At 33.8% G+C, this 18,803-nt stretch overlaps 1 pseudogene; it reads left to right on the forward strand.

The window, feature by feature from the left end:
- Nucleotides 1-17,406: 17,406 nt before the first annotated feature.
- Nucleotides 17,407-17,979, forward strand: LOC113262345 (mitochondrial fission 1 protein-like; annotated as a pseudogene).
- Nucleotides 17,980-18,803: the final 824 nt, after the last annotated feature.

Below are 18,803 nucleotides of genomic sequence, written 5' to 3' on the forward strand. Positions count from 1 at the left end.
ACTCTCAGACTCCCCACTGAGCATGGAGTCCTACTTGGGGCTCAATCTCACAACCCTGAAATCATGACCTGAGCCAAAATCAAGAGTTGACTGCTCAACCGACTGAGCCACCCAGGTGCCCCTGTAGTGTATCTTGAAATCTGAGATTGTGTACCTCCAGTTTTTTCTTTTTCAAGATTGCTTAGGCTATTTGGGGTCTTTTGTGATCCCATACAAATTTTAAATGTGTTTTAATTCTGTGAAAAATGCTGTTGGTATTTTGATAGGGATTACACTGAATCTGTAGATTGCAAGGGTAGTATGAACCTATTGACTATTTTAATTCTTCTAATCCATGAGCATGGATTATCTTTCCATTTGTTTGTGTCATCTTTAATTTCTTTCATCAGTGTTTTATAGTTTTCAGAGTATAGGTCTTTTACCTCCTTGGTTAAGTTTATTTCTAGGTATTTTATTATTTTTGGTATAATTCTAAATGCAATTATTTTCTTAATTTCTTTCTGGTATTTCATTATTCATGTATAGAGTACAACACACTTCTATATATTAATTTTGTACCTATAACTTTATTGAATTCTTATTACTTCTGATGTTTTTTGGAGGGAGGAGTCCTTAGGGCTTTTATGTATAGTAGCATGCCATCTGCAAAGAGTGACAGTTTCTTATCAATGTAGATGCCTTTTATTTTTCTTATCTTAGAGCTGTTGCTAGGACTTCCAGTAGTATGTTGAATAAAAGTGATGACAGAGTGGACATCCTTGTCTTGGTTCCTGATCTTAAAGGAATCGCTCTCAGTTTTTCACCACTGAACATGATGTTGCTGTGGGTTTTTCCAATGAATGCCTTCATTATGTGGAGGTATGTTCCCTCTAAACCCACTTCAGTGAGAGTTTTTATCCGGATGTTGAATGGATGTTGAATTTTGTCAAGTGCTTCTTCCGCACATTGAGATATTTTTATTCTTCATTTTGTTAATGTGATGTATCATATTGATTTAAAGATATTAAACCATTTTGCATCTCTAGAGTAATCACACTTCATCATGGTGAATGATCCTTTTAATGTATTGTTGAATGTGATTAGCTCCTATTTTGTGAGCATTGAACTACATTTTACGTGAATTTTAGCATAGTTCAATACTGTAAAATGTGCTGCATAATACAGAATTAAAATGTGCCCCCAGTTATTGGGTGGGATTTATTTCAGGGCTTCATACCCATTAGGGTGGGGCAGAATCTTACTGGTCTATGCTAAAGATCTCCTCAGGCCCCTATGGAGACTTTATTAAGGAAGGGCTGAGTGTGATCACCTTTTCATAGTGAGAAATTGAAGTGTAGGAAAGTGTTGCTGAATCTCAGTACCAGGAATACAACTAAGGATATAAGTAAATTAGGGCAAGTGATTTTTATATACAGGGCTATATAAGGGCTGTCAATTTAAATTTTCAGTAGTTTCTAGAATGGTACTTTCATTTATTTGTTGTCCTTACATCTTTTGGTAATTCTTTATAGTGCTAATATATATATAATTTTTTTTTAGTAACTTTGGGGAAGCAAAAAAACCTGACAAAACTATGTGTAAATCTCAGGCTTGTGGAGAAGAGAAGAGTCAAATACAGGATGAGTAGAATTAATGGAAACAAATGATTTTCTAGGGTTTGTTATAAGGAGGTAGGAAAAGCATAGGGAATTATGTTGGGATAACATGTGGCTATTATATTAAAAAGAAGATATTCACATGTGCTTTAGAAATAGAGTAAACCTAGCAAAGAAAAATATATTGTCTTTGTTTGCAACAACTGGCTCCTTATATTTCCTATATAGAGAACACCTCCATTTTAATATTTTATTAACATCTCAAACTCAAAATACTTAGTACTAAATTTATCAATTTTTCTCTTTTCATTTTTTCTTATTTCCAAAATTAGAACAGGATTAGAATTTTCCATTGTTAGAAAAATATTATATGTTCTTAGAAGTTTTATGCAAATAACTCATTAAATATATATCTAAAAGTATATAACTATAAAGCTTTATTTGTTAAAACTGAGGTCCACCCTCATATTTGTGAAATTCTGCAAGACCTTTATGATTAAAAATTGTGGCTTTTAATATAATAAACTGGAAGAAAAAATTAAGCAAGCAGAATTATCTATATTATCACCTTTTAATAAATACTGAAAAAAAATTTCAATGACCACATGCGTCTGTGTGGCCAATTATGTTGGCACTAAGTCATGCTACTTTAATTTTCCTGAGCTAATAATAAAAGCATTGAGTTGAATATTCTACTTTTGTGATGCATTCAGTTACAGTAAAGGAAAAATAATGTCCTGTACAGAAAGCTGTATAGTTCAGGTGTAGAAAAGAAGTGGGAAAATTGAGGTATACTGTGTCACAAAACCATAGAAACCTCCAGAATTAAGAGCCCATGATGAAATACTCATTATCAGTCATGTCAGCAGCAGTGATTTTCAAATGTCATTCATCATATTAATGATGAATTAATCACATTAATTTGAATGTTAAGATTTTTATTCATATTTGACATGTACACTTGATTTGATATACTATTCTTCAAAAGCTGGAAGCATTAAATGTTGCATTTGTGCATATTCAAGTTACATAAGAAAACAGTCAACACTGGCTGTTCACATATTACTCAGGTTTGAGAAACAGTGCTATAATAGAACTACTGAGTGTATGAAGAATATGTGTATTAATCCTTAATGAAGCCCTAAAGTTCAAGAAGTAGAGTCAATCTATCTAAAATTTTCTCCCCACTAGAACATTTCATAAGAACTATCATTCATCCTCAGTGTTTTTCTAACACATCAGGTATATTTCCTGCCTTTGCATCTATATTCACTGCTTACTCCCTTGACTCGAATTGCTCTCTCTCCCAGCCTCGCTGCCTTTACTTGAGTAAATATCTCAACAGTTTCTCTCCAACTCCCTCTCTCCACTCCGACTTACTATAATATATATTCTTCTGAAAGTATTGTCACTTGACACATTTTACTCATTCATATATATCAGTGTATATATCATTCAGCTGTAGATAATGTTTGTGTACATCATATACATATCATTATATACAATTTTTTCTGGGATCCCCAAAATCTCTAAGCTCCTTGAAGGACTGCAGAGCACAGCGCCTTGTAAATAGAGGGTGCACCATGAACATTGTTTTAAATGACCACAGAGTAAGAAATCTAACCAGTGTCAGTGCATGCCAAATCTCCATTATAGAAGCATATGACCATTTAAAAGGGAGACATATATTTGGGCATTTAAAGGGAAAATCTTCAAAGAAAGCCCTATCATTCCCTCCTCTCTTCTCATAAAACATTATTCAGTCCCTACACAATGAAGGATCTATTCTTTATTAAGGATTAATACACACACATGGTCTTTTTTCTTTTTGTCTGTCTCCCTTCATTTAGCATAATGTTTTGTAATGTTTATCCGTGTTATAGCATGTCTTGGTACTCAATTCCTCTTTATGGTTCTATAATGAACAATTTCTCACTGTATAGATAGGCCAAAATTCATTTACCCATTTGTCAATTGATAGGCATGTGGGTTATCTTCACTTTTGGATATTATGAATAATGCCACTATAAACATTTTTGCAGAAGATATTTTGCATGGCCATGTTTTAAATCTCTTGGACATATACTTAAGAGCAGAATTGTTGGATCCAATAAACTCTATGTTTAAAATTTTTTAGGAAAAACCAGAGTTTTCCAAGTGGCTGGTCCATTTTACATTTCAATAAGGAGTGTATGAGATTTCCATTCACTTTACGTTCTAGCTAGCACTTACTATTGCCTTTTTAAAATTATTACTATAGCCATTATAGTGGGTATAAAGTGGTATCTCTATATAGTTTGACTTACATTTCTTTAATAACTGATGATGTTTAGCATATCCTCATCTGCTCATTTGTCATCTGTATATCTCTCTTGGATAAGGGAGAAATACATCCTGCATTTTTAACTAGGTTGTCTTTTAACTGTTGAATTATAAGAATTCTTCAAGTATTCTGGATGCCAGATGCTTATCCAATATTTAATTTGCAAAATTTTCTGCCATTTTGTGGATTGTATTTTCAAAAACTTCCTTGATAGTGTCCTTTGAAACACAAAGTTGTATTTATCAACTTTTGTTGGCTTGAGCTTTTTGTGTCATGTCTGAGAAACCACTGCTTAATCCAAAGTCACAAAGATTTACACCTATTTTTTCTTCTAAGAATTTTATAATTTTAGTTAAGATTTAGGTTGTTCATTCATATTGAATTAAAATTTGCATATGGTATAAAGTAGGCACCCAAGTTACAGTTCAAAAGCCAGTTCTCCCAATATCATTTGCTTAAAAAAAAACACAAAAAACAAAAACCTTCATCTATTGAATCATCTCAGCACTTTTGTTAAAAATCAATTGGCCATAGTTGTATACAACTTTATTTCTAGATTCCCAATTCTATTTCATTGAACTGTATGTATATCTTTATCCTAGGAGAACAAAATCTTCATTACTATGGCTTTGTAGTAAGTTTTGAAATAAGGAAGTTTTATTTTTTGAACGTGGTGGTTCTTTTCAAGTTTGTTTAGCTATTCTGAGTTATGTGCATTTTTATATGAACTTTTGGATCACCCTATCAATTTTTACAAAGAGGTCAAATGAAATTCTGATAGAGATTGCAATGAATCTATAGATCGATTTGGGAGTATTATCCTCTTGACAATAGTAACTCCAATCAATGAACATGGGATATCTTTACACTAACTTAGATCTTATTTTTTTCTATATTTTGTAATTTTCAGCATATAAATCTTATACTTTTTTATTAAGTTTATTCCTAAATAATTTATTGGTTTTGATGCTATTTTATTTATTTTTTTAAAGATTTTATTTATTTATTTGACAGAGATAGAGACAGCCAGCGAGAGAGGGAACACAAGCAGGGGGAGTGGGAGAGGAAGAAGCAGGCTCATAGTGGAGGAGCCTGATGTGGGGCTCGATCCCATAACGCCGGGATCACGCCCTGAGCCGAAGGCGGACGCTTAACCGCTGTGCCACCCAGGCGCCCCTTGATGCTATTTTAAAATTGAATTGTTTTAATTTTATTTTCAGTGGATTGTTTACTGCCAGTGTATAGAAATACAATTAACTTTTTTTTTTTTTTTAGAGTATGCATGAGCAGGGGGAGGGACAGGGGGAGAGTGAGAGGAGAAAGAGAATCTCAAGCAGACTCCCCCACTTAGCACAGAGCTCCACATAGGGCTCCATCCCAGAACCCCAAAATCATGACCTGAGCCAAAAATCAAGAGTCAGACATTTAACCAGGTGCCCCAGAAATACTTTTGTATCTTGTATCTTTCAACCTTGCAGAATTTATTAGCTCTAATAATGTGTATTTATGTGAATTTCTTAACAACTTCAATATACAGTATCATGTAATCTGCAAAAAGACCTAGTTCTACTTTTTCCTTTTCAAACTGAATGACTTTTTTTTTTTCCTTCCCAATTGCCCTGGCTGGAATCCTCAGTACAATCTCAAGTATGGTAGTGACAGCAGATATCTTTGCTTGTTTCAAATTGTAGAAGGAAAGCTTACAGTCTTTCACCATTATGACTGTGTTGTTAGTTTTTTGTAGATGACCTCTATTATGTTGAGATTGTTCCCCTATATATCTAGTTTGGTGTGTGTGTGTGTAAGTTAAATGCTTTTTCTTTACCAATTAAGATCGCATATATTTTATTAGTCAGTATGTATAGTACAATGATTATTTTTTGTGTGTTCAACCACCTTAGCATTACTTAGATAAATCCCAGTAAGTCATGTTGCATAACCCCTTTATGTGTTACTGAATTAGGATTGCTATTTTGAGGATTTCTGTGTTTATATCATAAGAGATATTGGTCAGTTTTCTTTATAATGTCTTTATCTGGTTTTAGTAACAGAGTGATACTTATACCATGGTATGAGTTCTCTTCTCTTGATTTTTTGTAAGCATTTGTGAAGGATTGATATTAGTGTTAAATATTTGGTAGAATTCACCAGAGAAGAAATCTGGTCATGAGATTTTCTTTGTGGGAAGTATTTTGATTATTAATTCAATTTCTGCACTTCCTGTAGTTCTATTCAGATTTTTTATTTCTTTTGAGTGGATTTCTGTAGTTTTTGTCTCTAAGAATCTCCCATTTTATCTTAGTAATACAATTTTTAGCATATAATTGTTCCTAATATTCTCTAACAATACTTTTTATTTCAGTAACCTCCTTTATTTAATTTGTGAGTTTAGGAAATTGTGTCTTCTCACATCTTTGCTTGGTTTGTTAATTTTGTCAATTTGTTGATTTTTTTTTTAATTCCTGAAAGCTAACTGGTTTTGTTGTTATTCTGTATTATTATTTCTATTCTATAATACATTTATTTCTGCTCCAATACTTATCAATTTTTCTAGTTTATGTGGAAACTACATTATTTTAAAACATTCGTATGTGTTTAGAACTATAATTTTTTCTGTAAGCAAAAATTTAACTACATCTTATAAATTAATGTTTTTATTTTCATTCATTGACACTTATTTGCTAATTTTCCTTGTGATTTATTGTTTGACGCATTGGTTAAATTGCTGCTTAAATTTCACATTATTTTGACTTTCTCAAATTTTCTTCCAACTTCATTCATTGGTGCTGAGAGAACACATTTTGTATGATTTATATCCTTTTAAATTTATTAAAATTTGTTTTATGGCCTCACAATGTCTATCTTGGTGAATGTTCCAAGTGCACTTAAAATGAATATGTATTCTGCTGCTGTGGAATGGTGTGCCAATCTGTCTTTTAATTGTATTGTTTAATCCATTCACAGGACACAGGTAGAATTTATGTATGTCATTTTGTTACTGACTTTTATATACCTTACGGATTTTTCTGTTTCTTTATTCCTCCATTACTGTCCTTTTTGATAAATTGATATTTTCTAGTATACCAATTTAACACAATTGTCATTTCTTTTACTATATAGTGTGCTTAGTGATTGCTTAAAATGATTACAATCTAGTTTAGATTAATAGCAACTAAATTTCAATAGTACACAAAAATCTATTCCAATACAGCTTCATTCCCTCTTCTTTCCTTTATACTTTTATGTTCATATATATTACATCTTTATACATTATATTTCCATAGACATATCTCTGATTATTGTTTCATGCAGCTGTCTTTTAAATCAGATAGGAAGAAAAAGCAGTTTTACAAACAAAAAATCAATTACACTATTGTTTATTTACCTGTTTAGTTCCCTATTTTGAGACACTGTCTAGTGTCTTTTTGTTTCAGCCAAAGAAGCCCCTATATCTTATACAGAAGATTTAGGGACTATTTTTCTTATTTTTATCTTGGTGGGTCTTAATTGCTCCCTCATTTTTTTTTCTTTTTACAAAAAAAAATTAGTTTGAATATAGAATTCTTGGGGCGCCTGGGTGGCTCAGTTGTTAAGCATCTGCCTTCGGCTCAGGGCATGATCCCGGCGTTCTGGGATCGAGCCCCACATCAGGCTCCTCTGCTGGAAGCCTGCTTCTTCCTCTCCCACTCCCCCTGCTTGTGTTCCCTCTCTTGCTGTCTCTATCAAATAAATAAATAAATAATCTTAAAAAAAAAAAGAATTCTTAGTTGACAGGTCTTTTTTTTTTTTTTCTTTCAAAATTTTGAATATTTCATCTCACTGCCTCTGGCTTCCATAATTTCTGATGAGAAATCAGTTGTAAATCTTATTGAGGAGCCCCTGAATGTGGTGAGTCATTTCTCTGTGCTTTCAAGAGTCTATGTCCGATCTTTGACAGTTTGATTATTGTCTCGTTATGGATCTCTTTGAAAATATCTTAATCATAGGTCACTAAATATTATAGATGCATAGATTAATGGGTGTCACTAAATTTTGTAAATTTTCAGAAACTTTTTAAAATATTCTTTTGTCCATCCCTTTCTTTTCTTTCTGGAACTCCCACTGTGTACCTACTGGTACACTTAATTTTCATAGAACTCTGGGACTTATTTTCATTAAAAAAAAAAATTGGTCCCGCAGACTGAATAATCTCAATTGACTCTTCAAGTTGGAGGATTGTTCCCTCTACCTATGCAGAACTGCTACTGTGCAATCTAATGAAATTTTAAATTTTAGTTACAGTTTTCAACTTTAGAATTTCTTTTGGTTCTATTTTATAGTTTCTATTTTCTGTAATATTCTCTATTGGCTGAAATATTACTCCCATATCTGCCTTAAGTCTTTAGACTATTTCCTTCTGTTCTTTGGATATTATCAAAATAATTGGTTTAAATCTTTGTCTATTAAGTAAAACATCTGGGCTTCCTCAGGGACAGTTTATATTGACTCCTTTTTTTCCCCCCATATATGGGAAATAATATCTAGTTTCTTTGAATGACATAATTTCCTTTTGAAAACGAGGTTCAGCAGTTTTTCTTGAATGAGTAGGCCTCAGATTCTGGCAAGTCTTTGGTTAATTTCCAGAGTTCTAAAAAGATGACTTTAACAAATTTCTTTCCAGTTTTCTTGCTGTTTTTACAGATGACAAGAATTTTTGAGGTTCTTACTTCACCATTCACTGACATCATTCCCCAAATATCATTATAATTGAATCTAAATCCCTTTAGTCAGGATTCATTAATGAAATTGCCACTCTTCCCTATTGCCTTATGCCTAGCACTTTATTCACTCTATTCATACTCTTTGACCTGCCTATGAGGACTTTGAGTGTTCAGCGCTTTGTATCAATTCATGTATTTTGAATTTCTAGGTCAAATGTGCAATTATTATTTTGGTAATTTATAACCCAAAGAATTATAAAGGTCACCACCTAATCACACACCTACTAAAATTTAATACTATATCATTTTTACACCTTTGCTAATTTGAAACTTTAAAATGCTCTCATGCTTGCTTAAATTTGCATTTTTTACAAAAGATTGGATTCCATGTATTTATAATTTGTGTTTCCGCCTGTGTTAATTGCTTAATCATCTAGTTTGCCCTTTTTGCCCATAGTTTAATTTGTGTTTAGTTGTATTCTATTGAATTGTAAAAAGCAAATTACAGGCTATGTTATTTAAAGGGGATTCACTGAATGACTGCACAGAGAAATGTTTAAGAAACTTCAAGATGGACTTCTCAAGACCTTGAATTTTATATAGTGTTTGGCATATTATGAATATGGAAAGCAGGTCTAATGCCCCAACAGTAGCAGGTTGCTCTATTCATGACCTAGTTCCTTCACTGTTTGTATTCTATTAATTTCTATAGCACACTTATACTTCAAGGCTTCTGCTTCCTCGTGGATTCTATTGTTTCTGTTTGCTATTCTTTCATTTTGTATCATTCTCTAAAACTGCTTATATATTCCATTTAGTTGATATTCAAACAACCGAGATTTTTTTAATTGGATAAGACTATAACAACCCATTATGAATCCTGTCAGTTACATAAAACTTTCATACTTGTCCACCTCATAAGTTACTAGCCATTATAGATAGCTGGATTTGTCCCTCTAGCTAGTTTTTGTAAAGTCAATATGGTACAGTTAGGTTGTAAAAGCAAAAGGACTGCCAAATGTGTGTAATGAGCAAACTGATGAACTAGTAAGAGTTTTTGTAAGATTGCATCTTTCATAGCACATCTAATGAAGTACTTCATTTGCTTGAGAATATATACATCCACTCAAATTTATATTCCTCTATATTGTATTCCTATTCTTTTGGTGAGTAATAAATTGCCACAGTTGCACTAAAAAAAACCCCATTATTATCTCATATTATCTTTGGGTAAAGAGTCTGATTATTGTTTAGCTGGGTCCTCTGTTAAGGGTCTCATCAGTCTTAGATCAAAAAGCTGGCTGCATTTTCATCTCAGATTTTAGGTCCTCTTCCAAGCTCGCTAAATGTCAGTTTTTGTTTGTTTGTTTGTTTGTAGTTTTAGTATTGAAGAGCCTGTTTTCTTGCAAGCTGTTAGGAAACGACTACCCTTTCTTTGCCATCACCCTCCCCTTATAGGTCTTCGAGTAACACTGTAGTTTACATCATCAAGGCCAGCAAAGTAATTCCTTCTAACTCTACTATGACAGAGTCTTATATATCATAATTATGGAGGTGTTTATCCCAACGCTTCGTCAAAGGATGTAACCTAAATAAGGAAGTAAATATACCTTCAGATTCACAGTATCTACCCAAACTCAAGGGGGAATGGTTATACAGAACATATACGTTAGGGGACAGGAATCCTTGAGGGAGCATCTTCTATTTCTAATAAGTTGTAACTTTATATACAAGTTTAGATCATTTCTTATCACCACAATTGTCATAATGTCTCTGACAATATATATGACCCTCATGCTACTGTTTTTGCTTGAGCTCTAAAGCTGTTCTATATTTCTTGATTTGTAAAAATCTTCTTCATCCTGCTTAGAATGCCAAATGCATCTAGTCCTACATGCTGTATCTGTGACCTAAATTAGTAGAAATTCCAAAACAGGTTTTCAACCTCACCTTAACTACAACATTTGAAATACTATCCCAAATGTGTATACTCAGATTGTCAAGAACTCCTGAGGCAAAAAAAAATGCAGGATAGGAGAGTTACAAAGAGAAATTTGTTACTTTCTATCCCTTCTCTTACTAATATAAATGTTGTAAAATATTTATGAGGTAAAACATAAATATGTATACATATATAAAGTATGGGACCAAATCACGCTTTACAGAGTTAACACATAGAGCCACAGACTACATCAAGAAATATAATATAGAATATTACCCCAGAAACTCCTTTTGAGAGCCATCCTATTACTAGTTTACCCAGAGGTAGATGCTATTCTGGATTCAAATATCATGGTTTAGTTTATCTTTATACTCTACGGAAATGAAATAAGGGTATATGCTCCTTTATGTCTGGTTTCTTTTGTTCAACATTTTGTGAGATTCTTTCATGGATTTGCAACATATAAGTGAATGAATACACTACAATTTGTTGATCTACCTTCTTGGCTGCTTTTGGAGATTTTCTTTTTGTGTATGTTTTTTGATAATTTTACTGATACATATATTTCTTTCCTTTCTTCCTTTCTTTCTCTGCTTGGTGTTTCATAACTTGACTTTTTGGGCTGATGCCCTTTATTAGGTTTTGAAAATTGCTAGGTCTATTTCTTCATATATTGTTTCTACTCAACCCTTTCACGACTCCAATTATATACATGATAAATATTTTCACTGTGCCCTGTTTTTCTTTTATACTCTTTCCTCTGTTTGTAATCAATCCTCCCCCCCCCCCCACCGCTTTGGAGAAATTTGTATATTTCCTATTGACCTGTTTTCAAATTCACTAATTCTCTCTTCTACTGGGAAACTTTCCTTGTATATGTGTGCTCTTCTGACACATAAGTATTCCTTCTTATTCTTTTTTAATTGAGGGATAATTGACATATAACACTATATTTGTTTCAGTTTGTACAACATAATATTTATACTCCTTACAACATGATCACTATGGTAAGTCTAGCTGCCATCTGGCATCTTAAAAAGTTAACTTTTAGGATTTACTCTTTTGGCAACATTCAAGTGTGCTTTACCGTATTACTGACTATAGTCAGCATGCTCTACGTTATATTCCCATCTTACTTTATAACTGAAAGTTTGTACTTTTTAACCCCCTTCACTTGTATCATTGCCTCTTCTGGTAACCAGCATTCTGTTCTCAATATCTACGATTTTTATTTTGCTTGTCCACATGCCTTGTTTTTTAGATTCCACATAGAATGGAATTTGTCCCGTTTTTACCACTTTGCACGATTACCTTAAGTTCCATCCATGTTGTTACAAACAGTGAGGCTTCATTTTTCTATGGCTGAATAATATTCAATTGTATGTATATACAACATTTACTTTATCCATTAACCCTCAATGGACATATCTTGCATATCAGTAAATAATGCTTCAGTAAACACTCCACATCTTTTTGAATTAGTGTTTTCATTTTCTGCAGGTAAATACCCAGAAGTAGGATTGCTGAATCATATGGCAGTTCTATTTTTTCTATTTTTCAAAAAAAAATTCATACTCTTTCCACAGTGACTACACCAACTTACATTCCCACCAATAGTGCACAAGGGTCCCCATTTATCCACACCCTTTCAACACTTGTTATTTCTTGCCTTTTTGATAATAGCCATTCTAACAAGTGCAAAATAATATCTCCTTATGGTTTTGATTTGCATTCCCTGATGATTAGTGATGTTCAACACCTTTTCATGTGCCTTAGAAAAATATCTATTCAGGTCCTCTGCCCATTTTTATTCAGATATTTTTGCGATTGTGTCTTATAAGTTCTTTATATATTTTGAATATCAACCTCGGTATTAGATAGGCTTTGTAGATATTTTCTCCATTTAGTGGGCTGTCTTTTTATTTTTTTGGTTTCCTTTGCTATATAGAAACTTTTCAGTTTGATGTCTCATTTGTTTTTCTTTGTTGTCTTTGCTTTTAAAGTGAGATCTAGATATTCGTTGCCAGGACCAATGTGACATAGATGACCACCTATGTTTTCTTTTAAAAATTTTATGGTTTCAATTCTTATATTTAAATTTTTAATCCATTTTGAATTACTTTTTGTGTATGGTGTAAGATAGCAGTCTAGTCTCATTCTTTAGTATGCGACCTGTCCAGTTTTCTCCACACTATTTATTGAAGAGACCATCCTTTCCCTACTATATATCCTTGGCTTTTTTGGTCATAAATTGACTTACATGCATGTTTATTTCTGGGATCCCTATTCTGTTCCATTGATCTGTTTTTATATGCCAGTTCCATATGGTTTTGATTACTATAGCTTTGTAGTAGTTTGAAATTAGTGAATAATGCTTTCAGATTTGTTCTTTTTCAATATTGGTTTGGCTCTTCAGGGTTTTCTATGGTTCCACACAAATTTTAGGATTGTTCTATTTCTGTGAATTTTGGTAAGGATTGCACTGAGTCTGTATATTGCTTTGGGGAATATAGACATTTTAATAATAATTCTTCCAGTTCATGTGCACTGAATATTTTTCCATTTCTTTGTATCACCTTCATTTTTTTTCATAAGTGACCTAGTTTTCAGTGTACAGGTCTTCCGAAGTGTTCTTTTTTGTTACTCAAACTTTGTTAGTTAGGTTGGCAGTAGGGGTTGTGGTGAGATGTTTCTGTTGTTTTGATTATGCTTCAAATTTATTTTGCCTTTTTCTCTTTACACTTAAATAACTTTTGCAACCACAACCATACCCCAAAATGGCTCTTAACAAATGTCTTCATTTATTAAATACAGCAGTCAATTTCAATCCTTATCTTGCTTTAACATAGGATAATGTTCTTATCAAAACATATTCTGCACATGGCTTCCAGGACTCTAAATTTGCATCATCCCTTAGGATTGCTTTCTCTCAGACTCCTTTGCAAAGTCACTTTTATTTATACCTTCTATTAACACTGGGATTCTCCAGACTTGTTTTTGGTCTTTTAATCTTGATATCTATGCTGATTCCCTAAATGATGTCATCTAATAGCATGTCCTTACATGCATCTATGTATTGATGAATCCTAAATTTATATTTCTAAGCAAGGCATCTTAGACTCTCTAGAGTTACATACCCAACTGACTACTTGAAAATTTTACATGCGTGTCTAGTAGGCTTCTAAAACTTTTCTAAAAAAGTTATTTTACCCTCCATTAATCTCCTATCAGTTCTGTTCTTCTTGATTATTTTGCATGGCTACTCCCTCATTCAATTAAAAAAGATGTATTTCTCTTCCCTTTTTTCTCAAAAATATCCTCCAGTTAATGCTGTTGGACTTACATAAAGAATATATCTACTTTCCAACATTTCTGTTGCTACCACTCCGTTTCAAGACACCAATATGTCTCTCATAGTTTTTTTGGTGGCTCCTAATTGTCTCTGGATTCCATCTTTATTCTTCTTTGGTCTATTATCAACATAGCAGTTGAATTCATTCTATTAAAATGTAAGTTAGGTCATGTTATTTCCCTGCTTACAATTTAGTTATTTCCTTTCTCGTCCAGAGAAAATCCAGTTCTTCTGTTGTCCTCTAAGACACTGCATGAATTAGTTCTATTGCTTTTGGACATATTTCCTAACACTTTATCCTTCTACACTTGCCTCCTCCCGATTTCTGGCAACCTGCAAGCTGCTTCTCCAGAGCCTTCACACTTGCTATTCCCAGGTATCAATAGGGCTTATTCCACCACTCTCTTAAATGCTTACACTCAAAGATCATTTTCTCAGTGAAAGCTTCCATGGCCATGATGGCAATAATTTCAGCCGCTCCTTGCAGATATCACATAACATCATACAAAACTTCATGTTTTTCTCCTTGACGCTTGTCATACACGAGCTTTCTATTTTACGTATGCAATATATACCTTTTTGTCACTAGAATATAAACTGAATGTGTAAGGATTTTTGCCCAGTTTATGGCTAGATCTCAAGAATAGAAAAAACCCAAACAAAACAGCAGCTGGTACATAACGGTGCCCTGACAATATTATTTATGTGAATTAAGACATCTTTCTGTAGCCCAATATAGCATTTTCAATACTTCATGATTAAGGTCTCCTTTATAACCTTAACACGTCTTTTCCACATAGATGTTCATGGTGGGCACTTTATATTCTTCACATTACCACAGAAAGGTGATCAAGTGTGCTTTTGCATCACAACATAAACGAACAGTGGCATACTCTGCTCCTTGCAAATAACAGGCCTGAAGTTTTGAGTGATCGTGTGTATTTGGGTTGAATTATTAGGAAGCACATTGTGGCCACACGTTTAAGTAAGCCAAGTTCTGGATCTTCATTTATTAATATATCAATACTAAAACTCTTAATTCTATTGATACCTGTTTTTGTTTCACTCTGCTTTAAACTCAGAAGGTGAAGATAGATGAATGCTTAATAATGAACCTGGAAAAAAATAAAACATTGAGAAATAATTGAGTGGCATTTCCTGTGTAAACTAGCATGTACTGCATCACCAAGGGGATGGCTTAAATTTTTAGTGCTTTTATAAATTTGATCTTGCATTTTTATTGCAATGGTTTGTAACTATATTGAGACTGGATTTTCACTACTGTGGATCAAATGTGTGGGCTTAGAAAATACAAGTCCAGATAGGCCTCTCTAGTTTAATTTGATATTATCCATGAATATGTCTTTTTAAATAAGTAATGTTCTATATAGAACATTCTGCTGTATGTTTTGTGCCAGGCAAAAATAGGTAGTGTTAGAACAAGTGCTTGAGATTCTGTTCCTATATAGAATATTTTAATCTAAAATTAGGGAAGAAATGGTAGGAGAATTTTGGAATTATGTGCTTGTCCTTAGCCCGCAACTCTACTTGTGACCACTACTATATCAGAGAGACACAGGAAGGATTTCCCAATAGAAAAGCCATTAATTTTATGATATATCATTTACTTTAAACAAAGATTATGCTGTTTTTAGGGCTCAAGATTAAAAAAAATAATTGTTCAACCCCAAAGTTTAAGTCAAGTCCTTCAATTAAAAGACCAATGCTCTGATTTTGCCCAGAAAAATCAATGTTGATTTTAAAAACATATTTCTTCCTTAATACTCAAACAGGAGCAGTTAAAACCTGTTTTTTCTCAAAAAGGGATTTTATTTATTACCCCTCTTAAATTTTATCAGTAGTAAATCTATCTTCTGTGGAGTGCCAGCCCCGTAGATAAATGAATGGTTTCTGGGTATGTTAAAGTAAAGACATATGTTACATATAACCTTTTGTATCTGCACTTCCTTGGCTGGTTGAACATTCCCTAGCTTGATTATAATAGAGAAAAAACCCAAAGGATTATGCATATATTTCTCCATCTTCAAGATTATAAAGAATATTATCATTTTCTACTGTTTTCTAAGATGTAAGTCTTTGGACCTGGTCAGCCCTGACATGCTATCCAGTATTTGGGAAAGCAAGCATAGTACAGCAGTCCTAAAACAAGTTTGGTGGCTGAGGAACACTGGCTTACAGAATGTCCGTATCCAGTTCTACAAAGCTTTAAAGCTGTTCCTAATAAAAAGCTTCACGAAGTTTGGAAAACAGATCATGTTTCCAACAAGCTGAGATTCGTTTTTAAGATCTTTATCAGGATGTGCTCTGGGAGATGGGATAAATGGAAACCCATGAGGGACTATGCAGTAGGAGCAGATAAGGAATAAGTATGGGGGAAAAATACTCTAAGATAATCAACCAACCAAAAGTCCTTGATTAATTACATTGGTATTCCTGCTCTACTTATTCTCCACAGTTGTTGTTAAAGCTAGTAATAATCCTCTTGGTTTAGGTACAATAAAGCAAGGCTACTTTCTTTTCACGCAATCTCAATAGTTAGATAAATTCCATTAACCCAAGGGATGCATCAACTCCTTAAACAAAGACTTTTCAAGGCACAATCCTATTGTAAAAAGGTCCAAGAAGCCTTTTCATATAACATTTAAAGGCAGACTATATTACTTCACATTTCCTTGTGGATTTTAAAATGTATCTCCAATTCCAGCCATAACCATTATCATCATTAGTGCACAACTATTAAGGGGTTAAGTATGTGTTAAGTATTATAGTTTACAGAGTCATTTGACTTTCCCTCATTACAGAAAAAAAAGTTGCATTTTAAAACAAGTCCTTGATCTTCAACTTTCTTTCAGTTCACTTTCCAGGCAGTTCCACATCATACTGTCTCTACTTAGAACTTGCAATTTTTCCCTGTTATCTCTTCTTGACAGTTCCTCGTGTATTATAGCTCCATGGAGATGTTTCATATTTTATTCTAACTCCTGTCATTTGCTTGACACAGCACTTCTAAATAAAAAAAAAATGTACACTGCATATTACTGTTTCTCATAGGAAAGTTTTTGGCATTTTGTGTGAGATGTTATTCTTTATATAGGAATGCCCCTCTTATTATAAAACGATTACTGTTCCTGACCCTGTCCTCAAAATTTTATTACATATACTTGCAAGAATAGAACAAAAATGTTTCCATTCTTTCACAAATGCCCTTTAAGAGAGTGATGCCATCCTTGCTTGAGAACCACTGCATCTAAACAAACTAAACATTCTCCAAAATTCAAGCATTACTATTTAACAGATGTTGGAGACAATAATTCTACTAACATATTAGAAAAATGCCTGTTATATTTTGCAGTAAATACATATGTTGTTGGGTTGAATTCTGACTCAGCTGACATCCCCAGATTGAAAACTCTTGAGTCATGGAGACGGCAGCATGGTAGCAACCGAGGTGTGAGAATTGTGGGACAGTGGCCATGGAGGCTGTGCTGAACAAGCTGGTGTCTGTGGATGGCCTGCTGAAGTTTGAGAAGACATTTCAGTCTGAGAAGGCAGCAGGCTCCATGTCCAAGAGCATGCAGTCTGAGTGTGCCTGGTGCGAAGTAAGTACAAGGACATCCACGAAGGCACTGCACTAGAGGAACAGCGGGATTAGGTCTTCTACCTGACTCTGGGGAACTACCTGCTCAAAGAATAGAAGTCACTCAAGTATGTGCGGGGGCTGCTGCAGATACAGTTCCAGAACACAGCTGCAGACACAGCTCCAGGCCAAGGAGCTAGAATGGCTCATTGACAAGGCCATGAAGAAAGATGGACAACTGGGCATGGCCATTGCTGGAGGCATGACCCAGGATGGGACGGGCCTGGCTGGACTCATCGGACTTGCTGTATCCAAGTGCAAATTCCGAATGAGCCTGTGCCTCCTCCTCTGCCCAGGGATATGGACAAGCCCCTGGAGAACACTTGGAGATGACAAACTACGAGATATTCAGTGTAGTTCACTACGATGCGAATGTTATCAAACATTTTTTGTTGAAAGAATTCTTTAAATATAAAAGGCAGTTCTGCAGCCCCTGTCAAAGTTGCCTGATTCTGTAGCCCGGCTCTTTTCTGGAGGCGTAGATAGCAACATGTACACGCAGGGATTATAGCTATGCGGCATTAGGTAAATTTGACCTTATATTTTTCAGTGTGTCTTCTAAGTTATCCACAATAAGCATCATTATGTAAATTGAGAAAAATCATTAGACACTGTTTGCCTATTATTTAAGAAATTTCTATCTTTCTCTCAATGATACAGGAAATTCTGAGGTTTTTAAAGAAGACCACAAAGAGAGCAAGCCTAGAAGTGAAAATTGCCATGATTATCCAATGAAGTAACTACGCCAGATAAGTAACTAATGCCAATCTGTTTTCTAACACTCAAAACCTTCTCAAATTATGATACAATGATGTGTTCATTTTAGTTATCTAATTTTAAAAGTTGCTATTGCTTAAAATGCTTAAATGTACAGATTTACGTACAAATATTGGTGCTGTAGCTTGCTTACTGATGTGGTATTTAAAATGTTAACTTTTATATTCTTTAGTTTTCTGGTTTTTTTAGGGACACAAGATACCTTCAAATGTTGTAACAAGGATTAAATAAGAAACTATTAGATATGATAGAAATAGAAATAAAAACTTAGGAAGTAAAGCCTGGAATATTAGTGTTCAAAAATTGTAGATATAATTACAAAGTTTTGTTTTTTTTTAAGATTTTATTTACTTGAGAGAGAAAGAGAACACACACATGCGGTAGGGGGGTGGCAGAGGGAGAGGCAGACTCCCCACTGAGCAGGGGAGACCGACAAGGGGCTCCATCCCAGGACCC

This window comes from Ursus arctos, unplaced genomic scaffold (genome assembly GCF_023065955.2).
Source record: "Ursus arctos isolate Adak ecotype North America unplaced genomic scaffold, UrsArc2.0 scaffold_9, whole genome shotgun sequence".
In the NCBI taxonomy this organism is placed as follows: Eukaryota; Metazoa; Chordata; class Mammalia; order Carnivora; family Ursidae; genus Ursus; species Ursus arctos.